The sequence below is a fragment of the Rhinolophus hipposideros genome (genome assembly GCF_964194185.1).
Source record: "Rhinolophus hipposideros genome assembly, chromosome: X".
Lineage (NCBI taxonomy): Eukaryota > Metazoa > Chordata > Mammalia > Chiroptera > Rhinolophidae > Rhinolophus > Rhinolophus hipposideros.
The window spans coordinates 26,017,753-26,029,945 of record NC_138046.1 but is presented as its reverse complement, the minus strand read 5'-3'; the positions used below and the strand labels follow the sequence as shown (position 1 = coordinate 26,029,945).

Genomic DNA, 12,193 nt, shown 5'->3' with positions numbered 1-12,193 from the left:
ATACTTACACGTTCAAATTTTAAAGACAACCATAGAAAAATGGGCAAAAGTTACCATAAATGATTTATAAAAGATACACAAAGGATTAGAAAACATTTGAAAAAGATGCTCGAGGAACCTCCACTTTGCCTTCCACAGTCTGCATTCCCACCAACAGGGTAGGGTATGAGGGTTCCTTTTTCTCCACAGCCACCACAACAATTATTATTTGTCTTGCTGATGATAGCCATTCTAACTGACGTGAGGTGACATCTCATTGTGGTTTTTATTTGCATTTCTCTTATGATTAGTGATGTTGAGCATTTTATCATATGTCTATTGGCCATATGTATGTCCTCTTTGTAGAAATGTCTATTCAGGTCCGCTGCCCATTTTTCAATTGGATTCTCTTTGTTGTTGTTGTTGCTGAGTTGTATGAGTTCCTTACATATTTTGAATTTAGCTCCTTATCACAGGCATTGTTTATGAAATCTTCTCCCATTCACTTAGTTGCCTCTTTATTTTGTCAATGGTTTCTTTTGCTGTGCAGAAGATTTTTAGTTTCACATAGTCCCATTCACTTATTTTAGATTTTACTTCTCTTGCCTTTGAGGTCAATTTCATAAAATCCTCTTTGAACCCAAGATCCATAAATTTAGCACCTATGCTTTCTTCTATACAGTTTATTGTTTCAGGTATTATGTTTAGGTCTTTGATCCATTTTGAGTTAATTTTGGTACAAGGTGATAGGTAACAGTCTAGTTTCATTCTTTGCACGTGACTTTCCAATTCTGCCAGCACCATTTATTGAAAAGGCTGTCTTACAGACAATAGTTTAGTGGTTACCAGAGGGTAAGGGGGGTGGGGGGAGGGACATGAGGGTAAGGGGGATCAAATATATGGTGATGGAAGGAGAACTGACTCTGGGTGTTGAACACACAATGGGATTTATAGATGATGTAATACAGAATTGTACACCTGAAATTATGTAATTTCATTAACAATTGTCACCCCAATAAATAAATTAAAAAAATATCTTGCCAAATACAAAGGTCAGTCATCCTGGGGGTGTCCTTCACATTAAACAACTTGCATGATGTCCAGAAACTAATTTTGGGGGAACAAGGCATGTTCTGAACTTGATCTCTCCTCTTCCAAGTGAACTCTACCAAGTATCTCCTGAAATTTTATCTCCTCCCCCCAAAAGCTTCCTTGATTGACCACAAGAACAATAATGGCTTCATTAACCTCACCATGTTTTGAAGTAAAATTCCATGAAAATGCCTCCACTCTTCATCCAATTGTGCACTTACACTCAAATTTCTACCTGGTATAGTGCCTAGCACATAATAGCCATTCTGTAAATATTTGCTCTTATTTACTGAGTATTCACTATAAGCAGTCACTCTTTCATAGCACTTGGCATAATTAGAAAAAACTATGTAATTATTTGCTTAATGACTAACTTCCTCACTAGACTGTAATTGTCACAAAGCCAGGGTTTTATTCACAGCTGTACTTTTAATGCCTACCACAATGCCTCACATTTATAATGCTAAATAAATATTTATTGAACAAAAGAACACCATGTACTAAGCAATGTTTATTCACTTTCTCACGTAATCCCCAAACAACCTCTACATACGGTATTATTATCCCTATTTCACAGGTGAGAAAACTGAGGCTCAAAGAGCTGCAACAACTTGCCTAAGGTCAGAGCCAGGATTCTTAGCTGTGGTATTAACAACTATGTTGTCCTGCCTCTCTCTTTTTTAAGTCCTGTTCTACTACTTACTAGCTGTAGCCTGCAAAGTTTATAAAGTTTCCAAGCCTCAGTTTTCTTATCTATAAACAAAGGAGAAAATGGTATCTATTTTATTGATTAGTTGTGAAGTCTGCTTGAGTTTATATATGTAAAGGACTTGGTTATAGTAGCTGGTATACAATCAATATTTAATAAATGCTGCTACTCTTGTATTGTTATTGAATCAAATATGCAGAAGAAAGTGACTGCGGCTTGGGAATGCCACCTGCTGAAAGCTCTCCTCACCACCAAGATAGTACATTCCATTTCAGCAACTGGACACATCTCTCATGATTTTCGGTGCCACTCTCATCAACACTCACTCAGCACATTCCAAATAAAACAGTTTGTACATGAAAGTTGCTTTTGCTTAAAATTCAAATGTAGAATAAGCAAAATACTTTAAAATTAATTATGTTACACAAGCAATTGGTCAATTTGAAATACTACAACCTGCATGGCTTAAATTGAATAACTCATATTATCAAGGGAATTAAAAATTGAGGGGAAAAAATCAAGACTGTCTCCTAGCCCATTACAAGAAGGAATTTAATCATCATGGAGTTTTATTTCAATCGATAATAAACGGATATCAAGAAATAAAATAGAGAAAGAGAAAACTACAAATTAGGCAGTCTCTTCTTTCTGTGTTGAAACACCTAGAATGGTCAACATTTATACAACCACTTTATTTGCCACCTTTTGGACTATTGCTTCCCTGCAACTTCAGTTCTTGACAGAAGACTCTAGACATACTCAATCATAGACTACTACAAACATCCAACATTCTGGACCACAGTGGCCTAGGTACACTTACTTACTCTGATGCAATATGGATACCTCCACTGTTTTTAAGTCTGGCTACATATTGGAATCATGTGGTGTGCTTTTAAAAAAACACTGATGCCTGACCCCCTTGAATTCTATTCTGATTCAATTGATTATGGACACTGTTTTTGGAGCTACTCTGCCTGGGTTTGGCTCTTACGTTCTCTCTTTGATATTTGGACAAATTACTTAACTTCTCTGTATTTAAGTTTCCTTATCAGTAAAATTAGGATAATCATCGAATTCTTATGAAAATCAAATAAGTTAACATATTGTCTGGCACACAGTAGGTGTTCCATAATATTAGATATTATTATTAGTCATAAAAAGTATTTTAATTACTATACTTTGATGTCATGGGAGAGACAGGAAGGTTTATATAATTTGCAACCCCATGTGAATGACAATGCTGATATGGAGGCAGAGAAGTTCCATGTTTGAAATTCATGAAAATATAATGTCTTCACTATAAGGTACTACTTTGAGGTAAAACACATGATATGAGGTAGACTATCTGGAATCTGTCTTAATTTTATACGTGGAGAAGTGAAAATCTAAATGTAACACATATGTACTAAAACAACCCTATTTACTTGTACCACAGAATGAACTGGTTTTTAAAAAAAAATTCTCCTGGTTTAAAAAAATTCTAATAATAGGACTTTGAAAAATCAAAAGTCATGTTAATCTTCAAATAAACAGCAATGTTGGGACTATGGGGGTTCTTGTCACACTTGTCACCATTCCATGGGGAAGAGGGAGCACCCATTCTATTTGTGAGAGAGGAGTGACAGAACTATGGAAACTTCTCTGAGCTTTCTCTCTACCCCTGCTTGCTCCTTGGCATAGGAGGAGGACTGACTTATCTGATTAGTAAGATTAGAATAAAAATAAGTGCTCATTCATGGCTTAACTTCTGCATTCTGGATAAGACTTTTTCTCTTATAATGTGAGCAGAGCTTAGGGCACAGACTCTGTCTTCCAGAGGCAGGCCAAAAGATCCATCTCGCTATTAATTTCTAGCTGCCAACTGAATTGTGACACAGACCATCACCCTCAATGACACTGGCAGGATAAGTAGTCTGCTCTGCAGATTCAATCTCCCCTATAGGTGTGTATCAAGGCACAGATTTGGAGCTAGAGATGATAGGAAGCTTCATTAGGCCTTAGCCTTAAGCCATGTGCCTCTCTACAGTTTTACTCATAATAAAGCTGATACCACATTTTGTTCCTCACATGATTTTTTGTGTTTTTTTCTCAGTTGATTTGGAGCTGGAAGAAGAATATCACTCACACTCTCAAACTCTAATATGCAGCAGCAGTAACTGTAGTATCTTACAGTTTTCAAGACACTTCCCCATTGGGAGGATTCTAAGATGGAGGAATAGATAAATAGTGTGTCTGCCATCTGTCATGACCACATTGAAATTACACTAAATTATAGAACAATCAACCTTGAAAACCATCTGAAGACAAGCTGAACAGAATCCCTATAACTGAGGATATAAAGAAGAGGCCACGTCAAAACTGGTAGGAGGAGTGGAGACGTGAAACCCACTGATCCCACACCCACAGGTAGTGATTGAGCACTGGAAGTGATATCTTGGTGGAGGAGGACTCCCCTGAAGAGTGAGGGGTCCCAGACACAAACCAGGCTCCCTAACCCAGTTCCTCTTCCAGTGCCAGGAAGAGGAATCCCCATAACATCTGGCTGTGAAAATCAGTGAGGATTCTGTACATCTGGAGAGAAACCAAAGCCGGCCTTGGTTCTCAGTGTGGCCACCGCCCCAACCCAGATGTCCTCTTAAAGGGCCTATGAACAGACTGACTCACTGACAGGCACTCACCCTGGGCTCTGGTGGAGGGACAATAACTTGAGAGATGCCAGAAACATACAGGAAAATGTTGAGTTATGTGACCTCAGGGTGAGGGATAGAGGGTCAGCTGCCATTATCCCAGTGTGGACTCTGCCTTATGTGTAACCTACATATGAGTGCCACCTTTCCTGTGTTAAGCCCTCCCCAACATGGCCAAATCTGAGACTGTACTGGCCTGGCGAACTCCATGCAACCCATGCAAGGGACTCCCTGGAACCCTACCCAGTTCGTGTGGCATCACTGGGGGCACTCTCAGTGCCTGGGCAGCCAGCCCCACCCTGCACACTGTGGGAGGCTAGGCTCTTTCAGCAGCAGATGACCTATGGCACCTTGTATGGCCGCCTGGGGCAATTTCAGTAGCAGGCAAACAGCCCCAAATCACACTGCAGCTTTTCTAAGACAACTCTCGGGGATCTGCGTGTTGGAGGGGAGCAGCAGCTGGCCTCGGTGTTCTCTGGGCATTTTATTGAGTGGCCACAGGCTCAGCACTGGCACAAGAGTTGAGTGTGCATTAACCTTGTGAACACTAGCCGCTCCACCCCAGTGATTCCCTGGAACCCTGCCCTGCTCAACTCGCTCAGAATCACCTGAGGCAGTTTCAGCACCAGCACAACTAGCCTGGCCCCATACAGCTAAGGAGGTTCGTTTAGCAGCTGGGCCTATGGGCAGCCAGCAAGTGGCAACAGGCCCGGGAGTGCACTATGCCTTTTGCTAAGCTTCCCCAGGCCTGATACTGGTGGAAACCAGCCTTGGTTCTCAGCATAGCCACTGCTACATGCCTCCAAGTCCAGCACAGGTAGCAACCAGCCACATACAGCTTCATAGCTCCTACCAGGTAGCCCCAGGTTGATCACAGACAACAGTTAACTTGGCCTGCAAGGGAACCCCTCCTAAGAGGCACCAGAAGCAATATACCCAAAGACTGGCTTCAGACCACTACAACAGCACTGGATTCGCTCCACAAGTAGCACATCCAAAGTGGTCTCAACAGGCTCAGGAGCCCACTGGGCTGAATTCCCCTCTGAGGGGTCAACCTCCACAAAGCAGCTCAGATGCAGTACGTGTAGCCAATCCTCACAGAAATGCAGACTGACAGTGAATCCCACCCACTGATGTGCCAGAAGCAATCAAGGCTGAACTACAACAGGAAGGCACACAACCCACACAAGGGACACTCCTGGAGCACACAGCACAGGTGATCAGTAGGACTGCTACTGGGCCACACAGGACACCTCCTACATACGGCCATCTGGGAAAGACTGAGAGACATAGGAGATCTACCTAATACATAGACACAAACACAGAGAAGCTGCAAGAACAGAAAACAAAGAAACATGTCCCAAATAAAAGAACAGGAGAAAACTCCAGAAAAAGAACTAAATGAAACGGAGGTAACCAACCTACTAGAGTCACAGTTTAAAACACTGGTTATACGATTGCTCAAGGAACTTAGTGATGACTTCAACAAAGAGATAGTAAGCATGAAAAGGACATTGACACCATAAAAAAGAACCAGTCAAAAGTGAAGAATACAATAGCTGAGATGAAGAATACACTAGAAAAACTCAACAGCAGATTAGATGAAGCAGAGGATCAAATCAACAATTTGGAAGATAAGGTAGCAGAAAACACCCAATCAGAACAGCAAAAATAAAAAAAAATAATAAACAAATAAAAAGAAGATTTATTTTTTAAAAAAGAGATAGTTCAAGGAACCTCTGAAACAATATCAAGTGTAGCAGCATTCACATCATAGGGTTATCGAAAGGAGAAGAGAGGGAGCGAGGGATTGAGAACATATTTGAAGAAATGATGACTGATAACTTCCCAAACCTGATGAAGGTAATAGATATACAAGGCCAGGAAGTGCAGAAAATCCCAAACAAGATGAACCCAAAGAGACCCAAACCAACATTTCATAATTAACATGGCAAAGCTTAAAGACAAAAAGAGAATCCTAAAAGTAGCAAGAGAAAGGAAGTTAGTTACCTACAAGGGAGCTCCCATAACACTATGAGTATCAGCAGATTTCTCAAGAAACTTTGCAGGCTAGAAGGGAGCAAAATATTCAAAAGAATGAAAAGAAAGGACCTATAACCAAGACTACTCTACCTAGAAAAGCTATCATTTAAAATTGAAGGACAAAGAACTACCCAGACAAGGAAAAGCTAATGGAATTCATTACTACCAAACCAGTGTTACAGGAAATATTAAAGAGACTCTTTAAGAAGAAGAAGGGGGAAAACAAAAAAGGGACATAAATATGAATTAAAAAATGACAATAACTAGTACCTATCAATAATCACTGTAAATGTAAATGAATTAAATCAATGATTGAATCAAAAGAAATAGGGTAGCTGAATGCATAAGAAAACATTACTCATACACTGCTATCTACAAGAGACATACCTCAGATCAAAAGACACAAAAAGACTGAAAGTAGAGAGGTAGACAAAATTATTTCAAGTAATTGGAAAGGAAAAAAGCTGCGGTAGAAATACTTATATCAGACAAAATAGACATTAAAACAAAGGCTATAATAAGAGACAAAGAGGGACATTACATAATGATAGAGGGATCAATCTAAAAAAGAAAATAATCCTTGTAAACATCTGTGCACCCAACATAGGAGCACATAAATATGTAAAGCAAATACTATCTGGCATGACAGGAGAGAACAAGAGTAATACAGTCAGAGTAGTGGACTTTAACACCCCATTGATAGCAATGAACAGATCTTCCACACTGAAAATCAACAAGGAAACAGTGGCCTAGATCAGATGGATTTGGTTGATATTTTTAGAGCATTCCACCCCAAAATAACAGAATATACATTCTTTTCAAGTGCACATGGAACATTTTTCTAAGACAGACAGAGTGTTAGGCCACAAATCAAGTCTCAATAAATTCAAGTAGTTTGAAATCATATCAAGTGTTTACTCTGATCATAATGGTATGAAACTGAAAACCAATTACAAAAAGAAACTCTAAAAAATACACAAACACATGAATGCTAAATAACATGCTACTACACAACGAATAGGTTAACAATGAGATCAAGGAAGAAATCAAAAGATACCTTGAGACAAATAAAAATGAAAACACAATGACCCCAAATCTATGGGACACAGCAAAAGCAGTACTAAGAAGGCAATTCCCAGTTGTATAAGCCTACCTCAAGAAACAAGAAAAATCTCAAATAAACAATCTAACCTTACACTTCAAGGAACTAGAAAAAAAATAGCAAACAAAGCCCACACTGTGAAGAAGGAAGGAAGTAATAAAGATAGAGCAGAAATAAACAAAATAGAGTCTTAAAAATGCAAAAAAAAAATCAATGAAACCAAGAGCTGGCTATTTGAAAAGATGAACAAAATTGATAAGCCTTTAACCAGACTCATCAGGAAAAAGAGAACACCCAAAAAATAAAATCAGAAATGAAAAAGTAGAAGTTACAAGCTCCACAGAAATACAAAGGAGTATAAGAAAATACTACGAGGTATTATATGCCAACAAATTGGACAATCTGGAAAAAAATGGATAAACTCCTAGAAACATACAGTCTTCCAAGACTGAATCAAGAAGAAATAGGAAATCTGAACTGACCGATTACTACTACTAAAATTGAATAAAAAACTCCAGACAAAGAAAAGTCCTACACCAGATGGCTTCACAGGTGAATTTTACCAAATGTTCAAAGAAGAATTAACACCTATTCTCTCAAACTATTCTAAAATATTCAAGAGGAGAGAAGGCTCCTGAGCTCATACCATGAGACCACTGTTACCCTGATCCCAAAACCAGACAGAGACATTACAATAAAAAGAAAAGTATAGGCTGATATCCCTGATAAAAATAGATGCAAAAATTCCCAACAAAATATTAGCAAACTGAATTCAGCAATACGTTAAAAAGATCATACAACATGATATAGTGAGATTTATTCCTGGGATACAAGGTTGGTTCAATATCTGCAAATCAACTGAGGTGAAATACCATATAAACAAAATGAAAAATAAAAATCATACGATATCAACAGATGCAGAAAAAAGCATTTGAATAAAATCCAGCATCCATTTATGATAAAAATTCACAGCAGAGTGGGAATACAGGGGACATATCTCAACACAATAAAGGGCATACATGACAAACACATAGCTAGCACCATATTCAATGGGGAAAAGGTGAAAGTATTGTTCTTAAGCTCAGGAACAAGACAAAAATGTCCACTTTTACCACTTTTATTCAACATAGTATTAGAAGTCCTAGCCACAACAACCAGACACCAAAAAGAAATAAAGGCATCGAAATTTAAAAGGAAGAAGTAAAATTGTCATTATTTGCAGGCGACATACTATATAGAGAAAACTCTAAAGATTGCACCAAATATTAGAAGTAATAAATGAATAAATGAATAAAAATTAATAAATAAATGAATTTATATGAAAAAATAAATAAATAAATGAATAAAAATTAGAAGTAATAAATGAATTCATTAAAGTCACAGGATACAAAATTAATATTCAGAAATCAGTTGCATTTTTATACACCAATAATGAACTATCAGAAAGAGAATATAAGAAAACAACCCCATTTACAACTGCATCAAAAAATAAAAAACACATAGAAAAAAATATAACCAAGGAGGTAAAAGAACTGTACTCAGAAAATTATAAGACATTGAAGAAAGAAACTGAGGAAGATACAAATAAATGGAAGCATACACCATGAGCATGATTTGCATGAGCATGATGAGCATGAGCATGATTTGCATGCTCATGGATACAAAGAATTAATATAGTTAAAATGTCCTTACTATCCAAAGCAATCTACAGATTCAATGCAATCCTTATCAAAACACAAATGGCATTTTGTACAGAACTAGAACAAACAAACCTAAAATTTATAAGGAACCATAAAAGACCCCGAATAGCCATGGCAATCTTGAGAAAGAAGAACACAGTTGGAGGTATCATGTTACCTGATATCAAATTATACTACAAGGTCATAGTACCAAAACAGTATTGCAGTGGCATAAAAACAGACTGATAGATCAGTGGAACAGAATAGAGAGCCTGGAAATAAACCCATGCCTATATGGTCATTTAATCTATGACAAAGGCAAAAGTATACAGTGAGGTAAAGATAGTCTATTCAATAAATGGTGCTTGGTGCTGGGAACACTGGACAGATGCATGAAAAAAAATGAAACTGGACCACCTTTTTACTCCATATACAAGAATAAACTCAAAATAAAGACTTAAATGTAAGACCCGAAACCATAAAATGCCTAAAAGAAAACACAGGCAGTAAACTCCCAGACATTACTCTTAGTAATATTTTTACTGATATATCTCCTCAGGCAAGGGAAAGAGAAGAAAAAAAATAAACAAATGGGAGTATATCAAACTAAAAAGTTTTTGCACAGCAAAGAAGCTATTGACAAAATGAAAAGACATCCTACTGAATGGGAGAAGATATCCGCCAATGATAAATCTGATAAGGCGTTAATATCCAAAATTTCTAAAGAACTCATACAACTCAACATCAAAGAAACAAACAATACAATTTTAAAAAACAGGCAGAAGACCTGAATAGACATTTCTCCAAAGGGAACATACACATGGCCAACAGACATATTTTCATATGCTCAATGTCACTAATTATCAGAGAAATACAAATTAAAACTACAATGAGATATCACTTCATGCCGGTCAGGATAGCTATCATTAATAAATCAACAAACAGTGTCAGTGAAAATGTGAAGAAAAGAGAACCTTTATACATTGTTGGTGGGGTTGCTAATTGGTGCAGCCAGGATGGAAAACAGTATGGATGTTCCTCAAGAAATTAAAATAGAACTACCTTATGACCCAGCAATTCCACTTTTGGGTATTTATCCAAAGAAACCTTAATTTGAAGGGACATGTGCATCCATATGTTCACTGCAGCATAATTTATGACAGCCCAAATATGGAAGCAACCTAAGTGCCCATCAATAGATGACTGGATAAAGAAGATGTGGTACATATACACAATGGGATATTACTCAGCCCCATAAAAAAGAATGAAATCTTATTATTTGTGACAACATGGATGGAACTAGATGATATTATGCTAAATGAAATAAGTAGGACAGAGAGGGGCAAATACCGTATGATCTCACTTATTTGTGGAATGTAAAAAACGAAATAAACAATCAAATAATAAACCAAAACAGAAATGGACTCAGATACAGAGAACAAACTGATGGTTACCAGATAGGAAGGGTGTTGCGGAGATACGTGAAAAACTTGAAGGGAGTAAGAACTACAAATTGGTCCCAGGATTATAAAGTATAGTATAGGGAATGTAGTGAATAATATTGTAATAACCATGTACAGTGCCAGGTGGTTACTAGACTTATCGAGGGGATCACTTTCATTAATTACATAAATGTCTAACTACTACACTGTATACATGAAACTAATATAGAATGGTATTGAATGTCAACTATAGCTGAAAACTGAAAAAAAAAAAAAGAACAAAAAAGTCGATCATTTAACAGATGTGGAAACCGAAGCTTTAAAAATGTTTTCTGTGACTTACCTACGGTCAACATACTAATAAGTGGCAAATCCAGCACTAAAAATCACAATCTTCAGTGTTTTTACTACATGTCTGAGTAGTCTTCTTTTTCTTATTAAGGTCAGTGAGGCCCTTACAGGTAAAGGATGACAGTTGTTTTCATCACTTTACTAAACTAACAGGAGAAGACAACAAACTAAGAATCCTCTTACTCTGAAATTGAGTTTTAGTAAACTAAAACTGATTTTTTTCTGACAAATCTTCACCTAAAAAATCAAGGAATTGAAAGCGATCCTTTAGACAAAATTATGAAACAAAGTTTAAATCACAGATAAAACATGATCATATATTTTTTTCCTGTTTGGATGGAATGACCCTAAGTGTGGGCTGGGATGGAGGACAAAAACTGTCTCCTGGCAAGTAAGCAGGTGTCACAAAGCGTTTCTTCTGTGATTTGCTGAGCTTCTGGAATTCAGGTCCACAGAAGCAATTCCCTCATTGGTGTTTCCCAGTCTCAAACTCCATTTCTATCTAGAGATCAAAAAGCCCTCCCCTGTATGGCAGGCAAAACAGGATATGGGATCTCATGCACCACTGGGTTAGTTTGCTAGAAATCATGAAATATTATTAGCATGGGGAATCCAGCTCCTCCAGATTATAGATACACTTTCTGCAGTTCAAATGAATAATCTCATGTCGCAGTCCTAGGCAATTTGAAATGATTATATAGGTCTGCTAATAGATAGTTCTGGTTCTGCCACCAATTAACCATGCGACTTTAGACACGTCTCATCTCTGGGTCTCAGTTTCTTCATTTGTAAAAATAATGGAGTTAGATGAGGTTGCCTCCAACTCTAAAATACTATGATTCAACATGTACCACTAGCCTCTATATTACTAACACATGAGGCTGACTCACACTTCATGTCTGCTGAGAGAACCCCTAAAGACTTAGAATGAAGTCACAAAGTCTTTCCAAAGCTATTGAAATAGTTGGGGCAACTTAAGAGACAGTGTTTGTACTTTTCTATCCTGCCACTTTTGTGCCACCTTCCATCTCCCTCTCCCCAACAATCCTTTAAGATGAAAAAATTCACACTGAGTTTCTATCAGATCTGAGAAAGAACAAAGTCAGCAT

The 12,193-nt window shown here is 37.5% G+C and overlaps 1 protein-coding gene across 14 annotated transcripts in view; it reads right to left on the bottom strand.

Moving 5' to 3' along the window:
* Window positions 1-12,193, bottom strand: part of ENOX2 (ecto-NOX disulfide-thiol exchanger 2) — a 405,604-nt gene that overhangs the window by 256,476 nt on the left and 136,935 nt on the right. The window lies entirely within an intron of this gene.